The 25241-nt window shown below is 37.7% G+C and overlaps 3 pseudogenes; all 3 read right to left on the reverse strand.

Moving 5' to 3' along the window:
* On the reverse strand, positions 1–9956 carry LOC123672829 (annotated as a pseudogene).
* Positions 6118–7205, reverse strand: LOC123688840 (annotated as a pseudogene).
* Positions 9283–25241, reverse strand: LOC123688843 (annotated as a pseudogene).

The following is a 25241-nucleotide window of genomic DNA, read 5'->3' on the forward strand; positions in this document are numbered from 1 at the left end:
ATTATTCAAATGATTATATTTCAATATGCTACATAATATCGCTCAAAGTATGCTTCAAAAAAAAAAAAAAACTAAGGGTAGTATAAAAGAACGATCAAATATTTGAAACAAACATTTTAATCTGTATAAATTATTCAGATTTTTAATAAGATATAAACTTTCCAAATGAAAAATTTTTTCAACTACTCTTTGTCTTCATCTCGTTCTCCTTCAAAATGAGGAAAAACGTTCCCAATTCTTCGATTTCTCTTACAATAGTTCTCACAAGTATGTAAAAAACCCTTCCTTCTTGGATTTCCAATTATTACAATACTTTTTTCTTTACTAAATACACATCCCGTTTTTGAGCAGTTATCAATTTGCGCACATCTGAATTCCTTGAGTACAGTGCTCAAGGCCATAGTTTCTGCAACAATCACTTGAAGTTCATGGATTGTTGTATACATACAAACTCCATTAACTAATCCAAAATCGAACAAATTTGGCATGTGCACAACGAAGTTCTTGAAAAGGTTTCTGAGCAGTAATTCCTTGCCCTTCTGCTGTTCACACATCTGGCAGACAAAAGGAATTTGACAATTCCATACTTCATAACATGCAAGTTCCACATTTTCTTCAATTCCTTTCCACCTACGTTCACATTCGTGAAGTCGTCTATCATGGCCATGGTTTTATTTCCCCATCATTCAATATCATTTCCATCTCTGTTTCTTGATTGGGTCAAAAGTTTTCTATCTGATCGAAAAGTTTATGTGAGATTGAATGACGTTTCATCTGACGAGCACACCAACAACATGGGTGTCGCTCAGGGATCTGTGCTGGGTCCGCTTCTGTTCTTATTATTTATTTATGATCTGCCTACATACGCGGTAACCTATATTCTGATAATGTTCGCTGATGATACTTCTATATTCGCTATTAGAGCAGAAAGTTGGCAGGAATTGAAGTCACTGTGCGAAACGATAGTCCAGTGTTTCATTGATTGGTGCCACAAAAATGCACTTTCGGAATGAAGACAATCCGAGTGTAGAACCTCTCATTATAAAACACAAAGAAGGAGAATTGAAGGCAACCGACGACGTGAAATTTCTGGGCTTGTATGTGGACGGAAACCTTAAGTGTCATCTCTACATTGATCATTTTTAATAGTGCTTACTATGCCTTATTACATCTCAGGAGTTTTCTTCCTGTCGGGGAGCTACTGACCATTTATTACAGCATGGTTAACAGTCATTTAAATCACAACGTGGTTCTTTGGGGCTCCTCGGCAGTGTCAAATCGACTGTTCCTTTCTCAGAAGCGTATCGTACGACTTATTTTTAGACTTCGGCCATGCGATTCATGTCATCCGATTTTCAGTCAATTGGTTATTCTTCCCTTCCCATGTATTCACATTCTTAATTGCCTCAATTATATCCACCTTAACAACAGTAAATTCAAGAGATGCTCTGTTTTTTATGAGTATGAAACACGTCATACTGATACCTTATCCTTCCCAGATATCGTACAGCTGAATATAAGTCCTCACCAAGCTTTATGGGCATTACATTGTACAACCGTTTGCCTAGTAGGTTGAAATCAATGAATGGAAGGTCTTTCAAGCGAGAAGTAAAGTAGCTATTAATTAAAAGTTGCTACTGTAGTGTTGATGAGTTCCTTCAGGACTCCATTCATTAAATCAGTTTTTTTCTATGATTGTGAACACTATTTTATATGACTAAACATTTCTTAAATCTCGAAAAGGATCAATAAACTTATTATTATTATCTTCGGAATCAAGATTATTTTTGGGTAAATAGGTAGGCATGTCGTTATATGATGATAGAGTCTGTTGTGTCTGCTGAGGAAAGACCTTTGTCTGTTATAGTCACACAGTTCTAGCTCGATTAATTCAGAAAAACTCGATTTACGGCGCTTTGGATGATATACGAGAATATGGGTGTCTGAAGCTTCACGAACAGGTCCATTCCTTGAAAACTAACACACTGAAGATTGTTTGATAAGATTGTTGGGGTTTACGGTATAAGAACAATCGTTTCATTACTGCAACATCAATTTGGGCACTTACGGTAGTTAGAACATAGGTCAAGGTAAATCTGTAACACAGTTTCAGGTGCTTGACGAGTACATTGTTGATCACAGTTGAGGCTACACCAAGTGTAAATCTTCACAAGCTTCTGTCTGTTGTCTGGAATTGTTATTATAAACGAATTGATATACAATCTGAATCTTTTCAAGTTGTGTAACCATTATATTTTTCTCGTGTTAAGAATGGGAGTGCAGTTTAGGCTCATCCACTACAGTGCTTTGTAATATGAATTAAGTTTGAAGTTTAAAATGGCATCTCTCATAAATGCATCCAAGTTGTTGCAAGTATCAATTGGATCATTGATATTCTTGCAATTTGAATATTTCTTCGGGGAGTTGTTTACTAAATTTATACCAGATAACATCAGTTATGATTATCATAAACTGTCAATTCAGCGCCCACTGCATGGGAATTATCAGTATAAATTTTGATCTTCTTATTATCAAGTTCTGCATTATCATAATTCGATGGAGATTTTTTAATTTGCAATCCAAAACAACAAAATGTGGGATTTTGCTAAGATGCCTCCATTAGGATTGAATTTCTCCGTCGATTAATCTAATTGTAGAAGCAGTATTTGAAAATTAATCATTCGGGATATTGATAGGAACTTCAGCAGTACTCAAAGATACCTTCATACAACTTCTCCTTCTTGTTTATGAGTAATCTTCAAGAGTATTATCTCTACTTCATCTATAATGCTTTGGCACTTGAAGTGTTGATCATTAAAAGTAAAAAATTTGATATTAATTGAACCAGGTTGAATCATATTGCTATTTTTTGCATTGGTTATTTTTTTAGCATGTCACAAACATTAAAATTTTTCTATTCTTGTGGGTTCTTAACATCCTATATTTCATGCAGATCAGAATACGGTTGAGAAATATTGGCGAATAAAAATTTCTGATGCTCAAATATCGATACATTTTTGTCCTTTTCCAAATCCTTGAAGGAACATGTAATGAATCTTTGCAGTCTTTGCTGCCTCAACTTCCTATTAGGTTTCTTGGAAGGCATTGGTGTTTCTTACGTAGGTTGAAAAGGAAGGATGTGTTTTGCATGAGCGCTGTTCTTATGAAGGATGGCCAGGGGAAATTCTCTAGACTACTGTGCGCAATCGTTGCCTGCGTTTAGTGTTCTGTCCCTTACTATAGGCGATGAAATGGGCGGTACTCTGTAAAAAATGAAATTATTTTAGTATCTAATACATTACTGGACTTAATATGGAAATGGTTTTTCGTGAAATTCAGAAATAATTTAGACATGCCATTCTCCAGTTTTCGTATTATTTAAAATACAAATTGGCCAATAAAAGTGTCTACTAACAAAACTGAATGAAAATGAAATTATTTATTTTAGTGGGCCATATAATGTTCACCTATTAAAATTCCTTCTTCAATAAAATATTTTTTTGTTATGTAAGTATCTTCTGAACAAATAAAAGTAGATAATTATTACCGAATTTCAGCTCAAGTATTTTTAATATTTTTTCGACTCCTGGTTACCTATTCATGATCATTTAAGGGAAATCTTTTAATATAAACTTAATTGGTAAATTTATTTATCAAATGTATGTATACATATAGTACAAAGCCCTTATATACTCAACTAGTAGGAAAATTACTAAATACTACTTCGATTGATGTATTATGATCTAATTACACCTAAAAGTATTTGAAACCACTGTTACCTAATCAGAACTTTTTACAAGGATTTGAAAATCAGTTGATTCTCCTAAAATTAGTACATAACTAATGATTCCAGTATATATTTTATATTACATAATAATATATAGAAAGAGATAACAAATTGGAAGACAGAAGAGTTGCGATGTATTTGCATTGACGATGTTAAATTAAATTGAAAATCTGTTTGAAAAAATTATACTTAAGAGATCATCTGTGAGCTTAAAAGTATTCAAAAACATGAATAATTATTTAAATGCCAACTCAAATGAATAATGATGTATGAGTTTTTTTTTAGCAAAATTATCAGTTTGTTTGATATTTGAGATAACCCGTTTTCTGAAACTGTGAGTGGAATTGTATCCTGGAAGATTTATAAAAAGAAAATCTTATTATCTATTATATTATCTTATTACTATACTAGTGAGAAATTTATTTTAAAATAAAATTGGAAGATATGTACAAATAAGTATTATATTCATAATAAAATAATATTACATATCAATATAACAATATGTGTCGAAGGCACAACTTGAAGATTCAAATATTGTCAAAATAGCAGGTCCTAAAAACAACACAGCCTACCCTTAAAAAAATTATTATACAATTTTCAACAGAGAATTTCCAAAAATATATTATGTCCTTCAGTAGTTCGATTAATTCTTTAAACATTTATTTAAAATTATTATTGATAAGATTCAAATTACTTTCAAACATTTTTTCTGGCTTTATTGGTCTTCGACCTTTCCATATAAGTAATAAAAAAATATCATGCTCAATAATATTTTTTGGCAATGACAACAATTAGACCATGAATTACTGATTCAAAATCGAACCAGCATTGTTCTTATGTTATATTAGAATCCATGCATTTATATTCAGCATATTCCAATTAAAATTATAGATACATAATATCACCTTAGACGATAGAGTTGTATGTTAAAGCTGTTTCTGGACCAAAGGACGTTGGGGCTTTGAAAAAAAATCAACTATCATGGATTTTCAAATTGCAACGAATACCAACGATGAATTTCAATCTTGGTCCGAAAATTTTCCATGTAAAAATTGAGAGAGCAACATAATTCCGAATGTTTTTCGTATCAAAACAATAATGGCCTTTTAATCAAATTTAACAATTTCAAATATAAATGGCATCGGAACCCTTGTTTGTCTGATGGCCTAGATTATTACCTTGTCCCGTGGAAGCGTAAGTGTTTGGACTGGCTATATTCTCTGACCAATCCGAGTTACAGGACCTAGGAGAGCTCGAGGACCAATCTCCTGGACTTTCGGGTGAAGGGGTTGGGAAATTATCGGGTAGAAGATGATCCGAATGTTGACTTGGGGGTGTCATAAAGTAATTTTGTTGGTACGGTTGGGGTTGCATCACATGACTGGCTATGCCTATAGAGAAAAAGTCATATTTCAACAAACCGTTGCCTTTTTGGGCTCTAATAAATTTTGAATTAATACAAGATCTCTTGAACTTGGTACTATTTACTTTAGCTTTTATTATTCTTGGAGCATTCTGACTTACTTGTTGTATACGGCGCCAACAGCAAGTCAAATTCCTCAGCTCTTGACCTTCGGGACCTCTACGCCTCATTCTTCTCCTGGTACCAGAGTTCGTTCTGAGGAAACCCTCATGAAACCAAGTAATTCCCGCAGCTCTCTCCCTCTGACTCGTAACCACGCCAAAATTGACTGCAGTTAAGACCGATATGATCATAATTCCAAAGATGACATACTTGGCGTTCGTGGGAGTATCCAGAGCCTCAAAGGGATCTATAGATCCGCTGACTTGATAGATGATGATAGCTCCTCGCAGCTAAGACCTCGAAACATACGCTTTCCCAGTGGAAAGCGTATGTCTTAGCTGCGAGGATCTCAGCTGTTGCGCTAGCCGTTTTCAATTAAATACATATTTATTCAAGCATAAAAAATTTTCGATTAAATCCATTAATCGAGAAATAAGATTGAAATGTTATTTCTTCATCAAAGAAATTTCATTTCTCTTTCGATTCCCACAAATTTCAGCTGCTCTGTAGGTCCGTATCTATAGTCAAAGAAGAGATCTTTTCCTGGTTGAATTGCTCTTTTAGTAAAAATGCCAATTCTGTGGTCACCATTAACCATCATAACTTTGACGTAGCAGTTTGGATTGATGAAATGATTAGCAAAACGACTTTAATTTCCATTTCTGGTCTCAACAAAATCATTATTGAGATAGAAGAGAAAGCTGCACATATATTTATCATACACCTTTCCTTGCCTGTCAGCGTCATCTCGAGAAATGATATCGCCACAGTATTTAGATATAAATTCGTTTTTTTGGGCGCTATCCTTCAGGAATAAACCCCAACCAGCCACATCCGATGGTGCCATCAATAAATGCTTATGTAAAGCTCTCTGTACACTGACGTTTTTGCAGGATACTTCGTTATATCAAATCGATCTGCACCTGAGACGTGGTTTTCTGTGCATCTTATCTGCACCACAAGTTTGACATAAATCTGGATCACATTCTCTGACAGCCAAATAACAAGGACACTGTTTAGTGTTACATTGAGCTTTGCAACGACATCCCGGAAACCTATTTTGACAATCCGAACTGCAATTGCAGAATTTTTCGCAGAAGTTTTGAGCTCCAATACACGGACAGTGAGCATCGCAATTCTGACCAGGATGATCGCATGGAGTGAAGTTATATACATGATTGCTGTTCGTTTCCTTTTTGAGCTGGATTTTTCTGCAATGCATCGACCACAATCGGTGCTTCTTTTTCTTCTTTCTAGGAGGAGTGAAATCTTTTAGGGTTTCTTCGGCAGGTGTTATAGCATCTTCCTTCTGAGCGAAGTGGTACAAACTTGGCAAGTTTTGGTGAGAATTATTTGCGCTATGGAGTAATAGTTATTCAGAAAAACTTTGTGTAATACTCTGAATAGACTTTCATCCGAACCATTCCATTCTTTATGGTCATTAGTTCCCATAAGACCCAGCAAACTTAATGAACAGGCAGTGGACACTGGGTCGTCATTATTGGAATCTTTATACTTACTATCGTTACTGTCTTCAAAACTAGCTTCGTTCTCTGAGTTCAAAGATGTTTGTTTACTTATTCTTCTATAATTTGAGGTGCTGGCAGTTTTGACTTTTTCAGTAGCAGTGGTTGCCACAACAGGTTCTTTAACCTGCTGTTTGCATTTGGCTTCTTTTTCAGTTTCTTCTTCTTGTTCTGCTTTTTCGGACATTTTTTCTTTCACAATGTCCAGAAGCATGTAGCAGTCAGGCCCACAAGGTTCTGTAAACGGTTTCAAATCAGGACACCTACGTTTCTGAAGATTCGGTCCAGGATTGGAAGGCTGAAGTCTGTGTAAAAAGCAGTCATACTTGAAGCATCGTCTGCAGAAAAGTGTATGGAAAGAGTGCATTGTTTGTTCACGTGGCACAGAAATTGCATTTGCTCCATCTATACTAGGGGTACATTCAGGTGTAGCATTTGGGTCCTCTTTGTGAGTTCTATATATTTTCCCCTTAGTTCTTCTGGCCCTCCCTCATCTGGAAACTGTGAATATATAGCTTGAAATATCACAGAAGTTAGGAATTCTATCTCTACTTTTTTCTCCTTCTCTGCTTTGTCAGTTTAAACTTCCTTCTTGTCTTTATCTTCGTCTTTCTTCTCAGGCTTTTCTTTCTCTTTATTCTGCATCAAAGCATGAACAAGCTCTACAAATAATTCGTCATCGATGAAACCCGCTTCACTATCACCATGTACTTTCACATCATAGTTTTTGATCAGTTCATCTATAAAAGTACCGTCCTGGTCTAGTATTTCATCACCCATGTATGTAATATTGTGCAGAACTTTTTCTTCTTCAACCATGCAATTTTGCTGAATTGGCGCCCAGGTGAACATTGTTGGGATTGGAGTAACAGCATTGATGATTCTGATTGGAGCAACTTGTATATTGAAAGCAGTAATCTGAGTTCTCCGAGATCATCGTGCATTTTCTGTTGTCTAGTTCCAAAAACACCTCCACTCCTGACTGTGTCTGCTCCGTGTATACCACCCTGTGCTTCATGTTGTATTAATTGTCGTTGAAGGGAGTAGGTGTCGAGCCTTTCCAAGGGTAGATCATATCGTTGCCGTACTGATCCTTCTTCACCATCAGAGTGGTTCTCAACTGATGACTAGTGTCTCTCAAGAACGCCACCAGGTTGTTTTTTAAGCCTTGAATGTCCATTAGGATGATCATCGGTATAACACCATCAGTTTTTTCAGGCGGCTTATTACTACAATCAAGACCATCCCAGTTACACTCAGCGTTGTCAACCGGAATCACAATAACCATTAGCATAGTTCTTATGACAGTAGGCATCATAGATTACAGGGTTGCAGTTCCTTTTGACGGTCACGTCCGTCGAATAGACAAGCAGCGTTGTTGCAGTCTTCATTGCACACACCGTCCAAAACACTTCCCAGCATCTTATAGGTTCCGTGTAGTTTATCCAAGTGTTTATACCTAAGGTGCAATCGTTACCTTCAAAATCAAAAGCGTAGGTGTTGCACTCTTCGTCACACTTATGGTTACCCTCCTTCAACGGACACTTGTTGTTCAAAGACTCCTGTCTCTGACGTTCTAGATCTTTCATGTAGAAGGAGCTGATGTCCTAATCTCCTAATTGGAAGCAGTCTAGAGTTCCAGCGTTGGAGCAAGGGTTGGATAAGCACTCATTGATGTCACCTTCACATTTAGGTCCAACAATACCTGGAGGACACCGACACTCGAAACCGCCTACCTTGTCAATGCAGGTACCGTTGTTGTTGCAAGAATCTGATCTCCAGTCGTCTGGGTTTATCTCACAGCGATATCCTTAAGTGCCTGGTGGACAGGAGCATAGGAAGTTGATGGCCAGATCGTGACAAGTACCTCCGAATTGACAGGGGTTTGGTATGCAATCGTCGATGTTCAATTCACAGTTCTGACCTTGGAAGCCTTTGGTGCACTGGCATGAATAAGAACCAACCAGGTCTCGACAAGAAGCTCTGTTCTGACAAGGAGCAGACTCACACTCGTTGATCTCCTTTTGACAGTATGAACCAGTGTACCCTTCCAAGCAGTGACATCTGTGGGAGTTACCGATGTCCTCGCAAGTACCGTTGTTAGATAACCTCTTCAAAGATACATCTGTAAATATTTAAAGATAGTTAATGGAGTGGGAACTGAAATAGAACCTTGGATAACATCTTCAAGAACAAACAAAGATTAAAACCTACCTTTTCCCATACTGGCATCCTTATAACTAACCATTTCCACATCGCACACTTTGCCAGTCCAGCCAGGAGCACAAGAGCAGCGGTAGTTGTTCTTGATCTGGTTACAAGTGGCTCCATTCTCACAATGAGACCATGAATTACTGATTCAAAATCGAACCAGCATTGTTCTTATGTGATACTAGAATCCATGCAGTTATGTTCAGCATACTCCAATTAAAATTAAAGATAAATAATATCACCTTAGACGATAGAGTTGTATGTTAAAGCTGTTTCTGGACCAAAGGACGTTGGGGTTTTGAAAAAAAAAATAACTATCATGGATTTTCAAATTGCAACGAATACCAACGATGAATTTCAATCTTGGTCCGAAAATTTTCCATGTAAAAATTGAGAGAGCAACATAATTCCGAATGTTTTTCGTATCAAAACAATAAAGGCCTTTTAATCAAATTTAACAATTTCAAATATAAATGGCATCGGAACCCTTGTTTGTCTGATGGCCTAGATTATTACTTTGTCCCGTGGAAGCGTAAGTGTTTGGGCTGGCTATATTCTCTGACCAATCCGAGTTACAGGACCTAGGAGAGCTCGAGGACCAATCTCCTGGACTTTCGGGTGAAGGGGTTGGGAAATTATCGGGTAGAAGATGATCCGAATGTTGACTTGGGGATGTCATAAAGTAATTTTGTTGGTACTGTTGGGGTTGCATCAAATTACTGGCCATGCCTGCAGAAAAAAAGTCATATCTCAACAAACAGTTGCCTTTTTGGGCTCTAATAAATTTTGAATTGATTCAAGCTCTCTGTGAACTTGGTGTATATACTTCAAGCTTTCTATTATTCTCGGAGTATTCTGACTTACCTGTTGTATAAGGCGCCAACGGCAAGTCAAAACCGGTCTGCATGAAATCATAGGCGATTTGCAGATTCTAGTCCTGAGGCACTCCGCCGTATTTCTATTGCCGCTCTCATCGCAGCTATGTGGGTAGGGCTAGTAGGCAGGGACGGCCTCGACTTGGCCGGGGAGGGAGAACCGTTGTATCCTTGCGGCGACAAAGACATATTCGACTGCAACGAATATGGCGGTGACTGATTCGAGTAGGAAGGGCTCAATATATTGAACTGACCGTGCTGTTGCGGCATCATCAGGTCTTGGTAATTCGTCAGGTAGGTGCCATAGTTGTCTATACCCAATAACTGTAAATGAAGAAAAGTATGTTGTTAGAGACTAATTATTGAATCGCGGATTATTGTCTAGAGTAGAATACTGTAGGTTGCAACAAATTGCACGGATATGGAAGTTTAATGAAGGCTCGAGACTCAAGAGTTGTTCAAATTTGATGTATAATGCTAGTGCTTAATTTTCAAGTGTTTAATATCCTAAAACTCTAATTCAATTACTAACCTGTATGTTGGGGTTGTTTTTGATGACGTCTTCGTATCTCGTAGGTTGCTTGTTCTGATTCATAAGCGACTCCAAGCCTTGCGTCAGCCCCATGTTTGAATAAATTGACGTGGCATCGTACGGACTTGGAATGTTTGTCATTGGGGACTCCACAGGACTCAACGTCGACATTATCGAGTCCACACTTTGTGGTATCTCGTTGTGGTGCACGTTCTTCTTGTTGCTCTTTTTCGCTGTGGCTTTCCTCCTCATACTACCAGCGTTCGATTCACCTTCCGGACCAGTAGGTCCTATTGCACCACTGTTGTTATTGTTGTTCTTGCTCGGCCTCTTCGATTTCTGCCTCTTCGACACTATAACCGTTGGCTGTTGCAGCATTTGAACTGTAGGAGAGGCTAAAATAGAAAAGGATCGTTTTTGACTCGTGTCGCAACAACTTATCTCTCGATATTGGTTGTAAACATAAACACGAAAAAAAAAGTGATGGCCAGAATCGAATTCGATTCTTCCTTCCATCTTTAACAGAAAGTGGTACTTACTCATCATCGAATTGTTGGGGATGACCACAATGTCGTGGTATAACCTTTCGCTAGCGACATCTCTCGGCAGTCTGTCCATGTAATCCGTGATCTCTGTGTTGCCGTAAGCCTCCAAGAGTGCTTTGCACGCTTGGTAGGAGCCTTCTCTGGCAGCTAGGAACAATGGTGTCTCATCCTGGAATTCAGAAATAGATAGAAGGTGCTCTTCAAAAACATCCCCTGAATAAACTATTAGACTGTCAAGCTTCTTAATTTAAAAATGGGGACTGGACGAAACAGAAAATTTTGTGCAGTAGTTTTGTAGCAGCTATGGCTGATGATCTTAGTAGTAGATGCCAAAAGGAAATGAATATTGTGTATTGATTTCATGAAATTTCAAAATATTTAACAAAATATTCAAAAACATAACCTAAATAATCTTCAAATCATAAAATAATTCAAAAAATTTCCAAAACTTCAGGAAATCTTTATCGAAAGATTCATCCCAATATTATGTCGCAATCATCTGGTATCTAACAGAACGCTTGACTGACCTATATCGCAATGGGTTTTTAGAGTAGGCTGCAGCCGTATACTCACCTTATCGTCTTGGGCATCTCTATTTGCAACGTGCGACAAGAGAATGTTAACAGCCTCTACATTGTTCACAGCGGCAGCCCAATGAACAGAAGTCTTTCCAGAATTGTCAGCAGCGTTGATATCAGCTTCAGCGCTAATGAGATCCTGGACCTTACCTTCAATTGCCAACCGACAAGATAAGAGGCGTGGTACCATCGTGCATCTTAGCGTTTAGGTTGGTCGCCCTGTTCCTTAGCAATATCTGGAAGGCACCTAGAGCATCCGAAGCGACGGCTGCATGCAGTGGCGTCCTACCCGTTATGTCCTGGGCGTTTGCGTCTTTACCAGCGTCCACAAGAATCGCTTGGCTGCGTCAGCTCTCGCGTATCTTGCCGCTAGATGAAGTGAGGTCTCTCCTGTTGTGTCCATCGTAGCGTTCAGTTCGGCACCTTGAGCAACCAGGTCTTGGATGATGGCAGCTGCTGAATCCTAAAAACAAAACGGTTAAAAATGAAATTCGAGAAAAGCAATCGCTTTACTTAGAGAACTTTTGAGCGCTCATCTATGCGTCTTCGAGTTCTAGAAGACAATAGATATGTTACAGGATGTTCCAAATTCGATGATTAACATAACATTCAGACGAAATTATACGATTTTTGGGGAATGAGCGCTCCATGATTGAAGAAATAAATAAAATGTTTAAAGGGCCTTACATCTTCATCTTCCTCTCCAGTATCAATTCCTCTACCTCTAACGGCAGCTACCATTATAGGCATCATACCGCAAGGGCCTCTGGCGTTGATATCATCGACATCATGTACTTGAGGAGGAGTTAACAACGGAGGACCTCTGATGTCAGCAGCGCCTAGATGTTGTTTGGTCCATACCCTAGGTTCAGCCACTTCGTATTCCGTAATCACAGTATGGTCGCTAGAGCAACCAGTTTCCATTCCCCTTGAACGCTTGGGTTGTGGCATGACAGCTTTATCATCAGACCATTAATGAGCATGTCCATGCGGCCTGTGGACCCCCATATCCATTCCAGCCATTGAAGTGTTGTTGCTCAAATTCCTTAGCTCTTAACCTTCAGGACCTCGATATTCTCCTGGTACCAGAGTTCGTTCTGAGGAAATCCTCAGGAAACCAAGTGATTCCTGCAGCTCTCTTCCTCTGACTCGTAACCACGCCAAAGATTACTGCTAATATGATCATAATTCCAAAGATGACATACTTGGCGTTCGTGGGGGTATCCAGAGCCTCAAAGGGATCTATAGATCCGCTGACTTGATAGATAGGGAACGACTGGGAAAGCGTATGCTTCGAGGCCTTAGCTGCGAAGAATTCAGCTGCCGCGCTAGCCGTTTGGAAGCAGTAATCTGAGTTCTTCGAGATCATCGTGCATTTTCTGTTGTCTAGTTCCAGGAACACCTCTACTCCCGACTGTGTCTGCTCCGTGTATATCACCATGTGCTTCATGCTCTAATAATTGTCGTTGATAGAAGTAGGTGCCAAGCCTTTCTAACGGTAGATCATATCATCACCTTACTGGTCCTTTTTCACCATCACAGTGGTTCTCAACTGATGACTAGTGTCTCTCCCGAACGCCACTAGGTTGTTTTTGACCCTTAAATATCCATTAGGATGATCATCACTATAACACTTTCAGCTTTCTCAGGCGGCTCATTACTACAATCAAGACCATCCCAGTTACACTCAGCGTTGTCACAACCAAACTCACAATCATCATTAGCGTATTTCTTCTGACAGTAGGCATCGTAGATCGGATTACAGGGTTGCAGTTTCTTTTGACAGTCAATTCCGTCGAACAGATAAGCAGCGTTGTTGCATCATTGCACACACCGTCCAAAACACTTCCAGCATGTTATAGGTGCCGTGCAGTTTATTCAAAGGTTTATACCTGCAATCGTCACCGTCGGAATCACAAGCGTAGGTGTTGCACTCATCGTCACACTTACGGTTACCCTTCTTCAACGGACACTTGTTGTTCAAACACTCCTGTCTCTGACGTTCAAGATCTTTCATGTAGAAGGAGCTGATGTCCTGTTTACCCCTGATAGGTTGCCCATACCCAGCGGGCACGTTGGGATCGTAGATCTCGCAGTTCTTTTCGGTCCTAGTAGTCGGACAGAAACAAATATAGTCTCCCAGTTTGTCCTGACGAGTAGCATCCGGGTGTTTGCAAGGATTGCTGAAGCACTCATCCAATGAATCGATCTCGCAGTGGGTACCGGTAAGTCCTGCGGGACACTTGCACACGTAGCCACCACCATCTTGCCTCCGTTCATGCAAGGGTTAGAGTCACAGTCATAACAGCTGAACTCACAGTTCTTCCCATAGAACCCTTCGTGACAGGTGCACTTGTGTCCTGCGATAATCGCAGTGCATATACCACCTTTCTGACAGGGAGAGTTTGCGCAGAAGTTGACTTTGAGTTAGCAGTGGCGTCCCTTGTAGCCAGCCTTGCAGTTGCAGTGGTAATCGTTAACTAATTGGACGCAGTCTAGATTTCCAGCATTTGAGCAAGGGTTGGATAAGCACTCATTGATGTCACCTTCACATCTGGGTCCAACAAAACCTGGAGGGCACTGACACTTGAAACCGCCTACCCTGTCAATGCAGGTATCGTTGTTGTGGCAAAAATCTGATCTGCAGTCGTCTGGGTTTATCTCTCAGAGATATACTAAAGTGCCTGGTGGACAGAAGCATAGGAAGTTGTTGACCAGATCGTGACAAGTACCTCTGAATTGACAGGGGTTAGGTATGCAATCGTCGATGTTCAATTCACAGTTCTGACCTTGGAAGCATTTGGTGCACTGGCATGAATAAGAACCAACCAGGTCTCGACAAGTAGCTCCGTTCTGACAAGGAGCAGACTCACACTCGTTGATTTCCTTTTGACAGCATAAACCAGTGTGCCCTTCCAAACAGTGACATCTGTGGGAGTTGCCGATGTCCTCGCAAGTACCGTTGTTACATAACCTCTTCAAAGATACACCTGTAAATATTTAAAGATAGTTAATAAAGTGGGAACTAAAATAGAGCTTGGGTAACATCTTCAAGTACAAACGAAGATTAAAACCTACCTTTTCTCATACTGGCGTCCTTACAACTAACCATTTCCACATCGCACACATTGCCAGTCCAGCCCAGAGCAGAAGAGCAGTGGTAGTTGTTCTTGATCTGGTTACAAGTAGCTCCATTCTCACAAGGGTCAGTGGCACACCAATTAACATATTCCCGCAATTCTTTCCGGTATATTCAGAGGGACAGTGGCAGTTATAGTGGGTAGTATGATCTTGACACGTAGCGCCGTTTAAACATGGCGAGCTATCGCAGAGGTTGATCCTATTCTGGCAGTACGAACCAGTGTATCTTGGTTTGCAGGTGCAGCTGTATGAGTTGATGCCATCATAATAATATGACAAGGTACTGAAAGCATGAAATCAAAGAAAGTACATAAGTTATTTGTTCCAAAAAAGGTCTTACTACAAAAATTCCTGATTTATGGAACTCTCAATTTGCATAAGATCTGGCAAGGATAATATATAAAAATGTTTTTGAATAGCTTCAAGATAGTTTCCTAAAAATGGTAATTTAGGTTTTCTAAAGAGAATGAATAGGACGTTCATAGACCTTTGTGACATGCAGATGAATTTTATTGCTTATTGACCAAGTTTTTAGTGTTTAGTACCAAACAGCAACATATTCCAATCAAAACTCAAAGGTGTTATTCAAAGTATTACCCTTTTTCCTTCGAATGGATCAGTAAAAGAATTTCTGAAACATGAATTACTTGTTTGTGTATGCTGAATAGAAAACTGTTAAGATCAACTACTGATGAAAAAAACTTGTTGAAGAGCAAATGGAATTCATAATATAAAATTGATTTCCATCAAATGAGAACCGAATCCATTTATTGTCAGATCAATGTATGTTTCTGTTTAACCAATAGTTCAACTGTTGGCCTATAGAACAGGACCTCCAAGAGAAGTACTATTACTTAAAATATTCTCACCTGTTGATCCCGTCTACACATCTTGCATTATTCAGCAGGGGTTGCTGTAGCACTCGTTAACGTTGATCTCGCAGTTCTGACCAGAAGTGTCAGCTTTGCAGAGTCACTGGTAGCCGTTGACCAAGTCCTAAAAGACACCATCATACTGGCAAGGGTTTGAGGCACATTCGTTGATCTGATGCTGGCGCAGGAAGCCTGAATAACCTGGATGACAAGTACAGCTGAAGACGTTTTTCCCGTCAATGCATCCACCGTGAATGCAAGGGGAAGATTGACAATCATTGATGTTAGTCTCACAGGAAGCTCCTACGAAGGAGATAGATGTCTCAGAAATCCACAAGGGAGAAAGTTTTATTATTGAAAAAAAAAAGTTCAACTAGCACAAGCGTCAGGTATTCTGCATTAAGCGGTGTTATTGAAAAAAAAACAATCGCAAAACCAACTACAGTGTTCAAGAAACTCAAGTTAATTGTTATTTCGAGGGACCAAGTACGTCGAACTGGGGAACTCCAACGGTTTATCAATTTTGTGTCTTACTTGTGAATCCTTCGGGACACTCGCAAGTGTAGCCGTCTATAGAGTCATGACAGATGCCCCCGTTTTGACAGGGGCTGGATAGGCAGTCGTCTATGTTGATTTTATATCTGGAACCGGTGAAGCCTTTGGCACATGTGCATTTGAAGGAACTTATGAGATTGTGGCAGATGATACCGTTCAGGCAGGGATTGTCTTTGAATTCGTTAATGTCGATTTCGCATTGTTTACCGGGGAAACCTGAAAAGATAATATACAATTAAAAGGAAGTCCTATTATGCATTGAAGGTGTAGTGACTCTGTCTGCTAAGAGATGGCGTTATCATGGGCGCCCGCAGAAACTTTTCTCAGGGGGGGCAAAATGAAAATTATTGAAAAACGATAAGGCGTCTATGATTGTCATCGAAAACCGGAAAATTGTTGAGAATCCATTACTTCCTTTTTTTCCATGCCCTCTGAATTGAGAAAGTAATATTGAGGGTTGTCGTGCTGAAAAATGAGGCAATCAAAATCTCAGGGGGGGCCATGGCCCCCCCTGGCCCCCCCCTGCGGGCGCCCATGGGCGTTATAGATATCGTGCCACACTTTTCTTTGGTCCTGCCAGATTCATAGGGGTCGCCGCGTTGCAGCACGATGGTGTGTCTTAGGCAGAGATCGCTGGATTACCCATCTGATGAGTCTAACCAGCGATCTCGGGACGAAACACCAATCCTCTGGGAGAGGGGGCGCACCTACGTTATTTGGCTCTAGAACATCTCGCCAAAAAGATAAGGTTGGGAATTGACTATGGGCACATACAGATACTTTTTCAGAGATACGTCGAGAATTGGTTTGTCTTTTGCATCCAAAGAATCAGTGAAAACAAAGTAGTTGAATTTTGGTGGTGAAACCATTTTCCACTATTGAGATGGAAGGTGTATGTGGCAGGGATCAGGGAGTGCCAAACTGATGATTCCATCAGTGATCCCATTATGAAAGGTGGAGATAAGGAGAATAATCTTCCCTTTTCTAAAGTGTCCGTTGAACTTACCTAAATTAGGGGCGCTAGTGTAGCTAGAGGGTGAATTTCATAAAAAACATAATAAAGAACTGATAGAGATAAAGCAAGAAGTAAACAAGGATGAAAGTATGTTCGCCATTGGTTACCCTCTACCTACACTAGCGCCTCCTATTTTCCTTTCCCAAAGAGATTATTCTCCTTATCTCTACCCTCCATAGATCCCAGGATGAGACACTACAAACCATTGAGAGAGGGCGCACCTTTGATATTGGTCGAAAACGCCATGAACCTATAAGACATTGTTGCCAAGTTGTTTACAACAAACAAATATACCGAGTGAATGAGTTTTTGGTTTGAGACCTTTTTTACTGATGAACTATTCACTTGACAGGGTTGAAGGTCGGGTTGTTGGAACAAAAACCACCTCCCAGACCATTGCCGACATGTTTCGATTTTATTCTAAAATCTTCTTCGGGGCTCTATAATAAATTACAAGATTTTTTTAAAACACTAATAAATAAATTATTATGGGAAATTACAATTGTACAACAATTGAATTAATAATTACATAAATATCTGAACAATACAATGCAAAAAAAATTTTAAAACGAATAGTAAGAGAAACATTGAAAATAATTCAGCTCAGCATACAGCATGATTTCACATTAAAAAGGGAAAATAATTACTTACAGTCTATTTTGCGGTTTTTTGTCAGAACCATGAAATATATGAAATAAATAATACTTGTGGACACCATCAAATTAGAATTTAACGAAAGAACTGATAAATCGGGAAGAGACCACTCCGATACTACATATGCTATAAGTAAATAATGACTTATGTTTATATCTACATAAATGATATTGACATTCAATTTGAATAATTAGTTGAAGTTATTTTTTCTTTTATTTTGTTGATGAGATAGTAATAGGCCGTATTCAAACCTTCAATGTTCTCCTGTTAATGGATTTTTCATCTTGTTTTATTATGATCATTTCATGTAGTAAGCGTTTTTTCAAAATTTTTTGGTGTCCCACTATTCGTTTTTAAAGAATTTTTTTTGCATTGTAATGTTCAATTATTCATGTTATTATTTATTCAATTGTTGTACAATTGTAATGTCCCATTGTATATTCCAACATAGTTTATTTATTATAGAGCCCTGAAGATTTTTTTTTCGATTTTAGAATAAAATTGTCTGAGAGGTGGTTTTTGTCGCACAACCTGACCTTCAACCATGTCAAGTAAATAGTTCATACCGAGTGCACTTTTGTGAGCCGAAAGGACCCAAATTAAAGAAAATTTTCAGGATCGAAGCAACCTATTGTCTCCAGCTGAATCTCACATTTCCATATTGTCTCACCTAGCCAAGTTGTTATTTATTTTTTTTTTACGAAAAACCAAGCATAATTACCAATGCTTCTGCTGTTCTAATTTCTTCCGCCTATAGAATAACTCAACGTGACCGCAATTGTCTATTCTATTCCGATGGAACGACAAATAAGGAACGGACACGTAGGGAAATGAAGAAACGAAGAAAGACCGTAAAATGAGCCATTATTATCGTCTCTAGGATGATGGCCAACATCGTGACCCCAGTGTGTGCACCGATGCCGTCATGTTGCGTCTTTGTTTGAAGCCGTCGCTTGTGTGGGATCTTTACGGTTTTTACAATACCTTTGGTCATTCTGATTGGATTTTGAAGAAAACTAAAGATCTAGCGCTATGACGCAATGATATTTATTGTAACCTTAACTAATCTAAACCTCTATGTTGAAATGGGAATTCTACCGTGATATATAATTCTATAATTTTGACTCTATGATTCGTGATAGATAAAACAATACTGAAATGAGGTCAGATGAAAGAAGTAATTGATGATAAAGAATTATATTGATTCCGATTACGGAATCTATGTTTTTGGATGCCTAACACTGTACTCTGAACTTAAGCAAAATCAAATTTTATCACAATATTAGAAACATTTTTAAAGGAGTTGCATTTAAACAGACTTCTTTATTTAGAATGAAATGCACTGAAGAAATATTTTTCAATGAAATGAAAATAATAATAGTTTATTATTTACCTTATTAAATAACGGTTCAATCACTGCTGAAAATAAACTCTGGATTGTTTATCCCAAGTGAAGTTACTGACATCAAATTTATGTCGGCAATATCTTTGAATATTACTGTTTTGAGTAATATTTTTGCGAATTCAAAATATCTCAAGTGCTGAGTAACGTTCACTGAATAATTACGAAAAATTTGTTGTGCTTTGGAATTAGCCTTCAGACCTGGTTCATCGAAACAAAGATAGTAATTTGGAACCTTATTTGAAATTAATCAAATGTAATATATGCGGGGTTTTCTAATATGTACATCATTGTGTCTATTAAATAGCTTCAAAAATCCAATTATTTGATTTGACAATTGACACCATAGAATAATGACATATCTTTGATACCGTGCTCAGTATCAAATTAATGTTCGCACAGCCTTTCATCTTTTCTTTCTCTAACCTCCAATCAAAATATCTATTCACTCAAGCATTGAGATATTGAGATTTCTCTGAAGAATTGTATCTTTCACAGAGTTGAACACAACCTTAATAATGTCCGTGTCTACAGCTGTAGTAAAGTGGTGGTAAATGGCCTTTTTCGGGTCATTCTTGACTCCAGTAAACATCGTCAGAATGAATACCTGCACATCTTGCAGCGAATGAGAGTTTCCTTCGAAGTGGGGAAAATACCAGCGAATATCAGTTTCAGGGTTGGCTACCTTTTTGCCTAATAAGTCGTATTTTTCGAGGAACAATATAAAAGATACTTTAGCAAAAAAGGTATTGTTTATGAATGTCTTAAACACTAGCCTGGAATCCTCCAATCTATTTGTCTTGTGATTTTCATACAGAACCTGATCAAACTCTGAAGAAGATACCAAAAACAATATTGATGTCACTGAATCGAAACAGGACGCCCATTTTCTTCTTTGACTCCTTTGGCCTCCAACATCCACAAAGAGAAAAGGTATATTATTTATTGGAATTACAAATTCGGTAATTCCCTTTGTTTTGCTTTTCGACTGTGTAGTATGTATTCATGTGTTGGTATATAATCTGGTTGTGTCAATCGTTCCAGATTATTCCAGAAATATTCCACAGAATCACTCTGAAAGAAGGAAATTAGGTTAGTATTGGGTATATCAACAATTACAAGAAAAATTCTTGAATCACATGCTAATTATTTATAAATCACAACTAGTATATTGTTGGAACTATAGCTGTTTTTAAAGCTTACAGAAATAAGCTTTGAAAAGATCTATAGTTCCAACAATACATAAAAAGGAAGACCCTTCAGATATCGCCAGTTATAGACCATTTCAAATTTGGATGTCATAACTTAATACCATCCGAGTAACATACGCTCCGCTTCGTTGCTTGCAGTGTAAATATTTCACATACGTCATAGGTTGAAATATATATTTTTTATGATTACATTTCGAGAAAAATTGTGTAGCTAAACCATGGAGTGTGCAGTTTGTAATTCTTCTGCATCAAAGAACAAAAAGTTATATAGTTTTGATGGATGCAGCAAACCTTACTGCAGTGGTATAACATTCGAGTTTCAGGTTGGATACTTATTATTAAGGGCCATTAGTTCCTTGAATCACAAAGTATATGCGCGAAAATTTACAGATTGGGATTTCCAGGTATCTTCTTAATGTAGTTGCAGAGCTATTTAGAGGACAGGCAAAAGAGGCCAAAAGTTAATGGTGTCTTCTAGAAGGACTTTAATATAGATCATGGAGTTCCACAAGGCTCTAGATTAGGGCCATTATTATTTCTACTATTCGTTAATGGTTTCCCTGAATATATGATAGCCAAGATATTAATTATATTCGCTGATAATGTATCTACTTCAACGTTTGGCACCCTTTTGACCTAATGAGTTACCTTCAATAGTTTCTGGAAAAATTTGGTGCAACAAAAAAGGCATGTAATACTTATTGTATTTATTTTGGCGCTAATATCTGCTTGGTCTGATTGAAAGCTGTGTATCACAGTACAAAAAACGGAAAAATTTGAAAATTCTGCCTTATATAAGGAAATATTACAGAACTTTGATTGAAAATTCTTTCAAAAACAAAATCAGAAAGCTTGTTACAGTATTTTCTTATATTCAAGTTGAATAATTTATTATTTGCCTAGATTTCCCTATCTGATATTTGTTTCAATCGACGGAATCTACACATAATTTATTTGAAACAGATATACATCTAATTTATGTGAACGTGTTGACCTATTCATTATTGGTTCATAGAATAACTATTGTAAGTAGTACCTAATTTACTTCCTTTAAACAATTACATCTTAAGGGAATAATAAATTATTATTTTAAGAAAGTTTAGTGCCTCATGTATTGACGTCATTGATAATGAATAGGACGATAGATCAACAGTGATAACTGGACAGCTGAATGACACAATGTTAATTCGGCCTGGAATAACATAATTGCCTGAATTCTTTGAATTTTTGCGATCTAACATTTTCTACAGTGGCAACAAATTATCCAATTATTGGGCCTTCGCCTACTAGATGACATCCCCCATATAGTTGGCTTATAACCAGCAAGTTTCAGAAATTTCCACACGAAACACAAACGATAACTGATGAAGTTGATGGGCGGAAAAATTGGAATACGGGGTATTTCGTTTGAAAAACCCACTCAACCATTCAAAAACCATTCAATGCATGTGAGTAATGAGTACATACGTATTTTGAATACCTATCACGATTAGGTACCTACATATATTACTAGTTTTTAGAAATGGTATTTTCTTCATAGTCCACTGAAGATAAAGGAAGTTTTGCGATCACTTTTAGGAAGAAATAAATTGTAGGTGTGCGAATTACAATTTTTTCCTTCAAAATGCATTTCACACCAACAACAGGCATGTATGTGTATCAGTCAGTGACTTCAAATTCTTGCAACTGAACTTCTGGACCGGTTTCGTTATATATTCAGTTAGGGCCGTTAAGCCCGTAAAAAGATTCCAAACAAATTTCAGGCTTTTGTTTTCATATAACGGATATGCGCTCAGCATGTGCAAATGTAAACCTCAGCCCAGCTCAGCAGTTGAGCTGAGTTTCGTTTTGCAGTGTGTAGAATCAAAATATTCAGAAAAAAATATCCAGAACTTTTTTCGAAAACTATAATAGCTATTCCCATTAACTTCGATTTAAAATTGGTTGGCATTAAAACGTAAACTCTAGGAATTTTAATAGGAAGTGATTTTTTGCCTTGAATGACTCCAAAGGTCAATTTTTTGAAATAATGAAAACACTATTATATTCGCCGCATTTTATTCTATTGTCTTTCAAGGAAAAACTGTAATTCCTCTATATCAGATATCAAAATGCGCCCCAAAGAGTCACATCCAAAAATGCAACATATTTCAAAGCTTCTAATCATATTGATATTCCTTGAAATGAATAAACCACTTTTACAAGATTTAATTTAAAATTGGTTACTGATAAATGCCGTTTTCATGTTGAAGTCGGAAAATTTTTGCATAAAAAATTTGTTTTTTGCTGAAAGCAAACTTTTCATCAGGATACCAGAATGAACATAAAGAAATTCCAATAAAAATGCTACTCACTTTTTCTCTTCATTTTCTGGTTTCAGCTTAGTAACCGGGGAAAACTTTTCATCCAACTCTCTCAATATTTCGTCATTGGCAAACTTCTCCTCTTCCACATTGATCCAAAACGACTTCTCGGTCATTTTTTGAGGAGGGATCTGAAAAATAACATCATATCGTTAAAACTCCATGTTTACACATATGAAGTATTTCGAGTTCACGGTAAGCATGGTATTCTACTGAAGTTGTATCAACCACACTCTAATCCACAGAATCTTTACAACCCTTTAAAGACATTTTCTGAAAGTGAAATTTTAAACGCTTGTAACAATTCTGTAGATTACAGTGTGGTTACTTCAATTTCAGTAGTATACACATACGAAGGAAATAAAAAAACGTACTGTTATCCAATTCGCTTTTTTCAGCGGTACTGGTGTATTCCACTTTTTCTTTGGCTTAAGACCATACGGAATGTTTTGACTCTCATTTGGCCAGCTTGGTGGTAAGGGCACTGCTGAAGCCATTCCTGGAGCTAAAGGTGGAATGCCATCCAAAGGGGGAGGTACTAGTATGGGAAGCGGAGGTGGTGAAGGTATGCTTGATGATTCCTGCATTGGAGGTGCAGGAGGTACTGAGTTGTCATTCGCGTCCTCCAATGGTCTCTCATTTTCTTTCCCAACACTTTTTCGCTACTTGCTGATTTTAATGTGTTAAGTTTAGCTTCTATTTCCACTTTAGCTTGTAGAGCCTCTCCCAGTTGTCTTTGGAGCTCTTTAACTCTGGCACTATCATCCTGATTAGATTTCTCTGAAATGAAGTAGAGGAAAAATTGAGTTACAATAATGAAGAGGAGAGATTATAAAGAGTGTAGTTAGTGTCCTTGAATTCTTTGAGCTTTTCCATTTGTTCTGCACTGGGTAAATACTAAAAAACATAATGAAAATATGAAGAAGGAAAAAGCATAAAATAAAACTTATTTTACCGTATTCCAATTAAAAACAAAAAAAAATGATAAAGCACTGACTTGGCGATAGGAGTTTTCCATTAGTGACAACAAATATAACCCAAAATGAAGCAGCTATAAAAAGTTTAAGGACAGAAAGGCGCCTGGGGCAGATAAAATGAATAATAAACTTCTCAAATATGGCGGAATGGAACTAGTGAAGGAACTGACAAATCTCTTCGAGGTAACAACGCCAAAGGGAAGAATACCTCAATCTTGGAAATTGAGCATCACTACTACTCATTTATAGGATAGTTCGCTTGAGGCTTTTGTTTTCATATAAAGGATATGCGCTCAGCATTTGCAAATGTAAACCTCTGCTCAGCTCAGCAGTTGAGCTGAGTTTTCATTTTGCAGTGTGTAGAATCAAAATATTCAGAAAAAAATATCCAGAGTTTTTTTCGAAAACTATAATAGCTATTCCCATTAACTTCGATTCAAAATTGGTTGGCATTAAAACGTAAACTCTAGGAATTTTAATAGGAAGTGATTTTTTGCCTTGAATGACTCCAAAGGTCAATTTTTCGAAATAATGAAAACACTATTATATTCGCCGCATTTTATTCTATTGTCTTTCAAGGAAAAACTGTAATTCCTCTATATCAGATATCAAAATGCGCACCAAGGAGTCACATCCAAAAATGCAACATATTTCAAAGCTTCTAATCATATTGATACTCCTTTTAATCTTGAAATGAATAAACCACTTTTACAAGATTTAATTTAGAATTGGTTACTGATAAATGCCGTTTTCATGTTAAAGTCGGCAAATTTTTGCATACAAAATTCGTTTTTTGCTGAAAGCAAACTTTTTATCAGGATACCAGAATGAACATAAAGAAATTCCAATAAAAATGCTACTCACTTTTTCTCTTCATTTTCTGGTTTCAGCTTAGTAACCGGGAAAAACTTTTCATCCAACTCTCTCAATATTTCGTCATTGGCAAACTTCTCCTCTTCCACATTGATCCAAAACGACTTCTCGATCATTTTTCGAGGAGGGATCTGAAAAATAACATCATATCGTTAAAACTCCATGTTTACACATATGAAGTATTTCGAGTTCACGGTAAGCATAGTATTCTACTGAAGTTGTATCAACCACACTCTAATCCACAGAATCTTTACAACCCTTCAAAGACATTTTCTGAAAGTGAAATTTTGAACGCTTGTAACAATTCTGTAGATTACAGTGTGGTTACTTCAATTTCAGTAGTATACACATACGAAGGAAATAAAAAAACGTACTGTTATCCAATTCGCTTTTTTCAGCGGTACTGGTGTATTCCACTTTTTCTTTGGCTTAAGACCATACGGAATGTTTTGACTCTCATTTGGCCAGCTTGGTGGTAAGGGCACTGCTGAAGCCATTCCTGGAGCCAAAGGTGGAATGCCATCCATAGGGGGAGGTACTAGTATGGGAAGCGGAGGTGGTGAAGGTATGCTTGATGATTCCTGCATTGGAGGTGCAGG

The sequence above is a fragment of the Harmonia axyridis genome, chromosome 1 (genome assembly GCF_914767665.1).
Source record: "Harmonia axyridis chromosome 1, icHarAxyr1.1, whole genome shotgun sequence".
Lineage (NCBI taxonomy): Eukaryota > Metazoa > Arthropoda > Insecta > Coleoptera > Coccinellidae > Harmonia > Harmonia axyridis.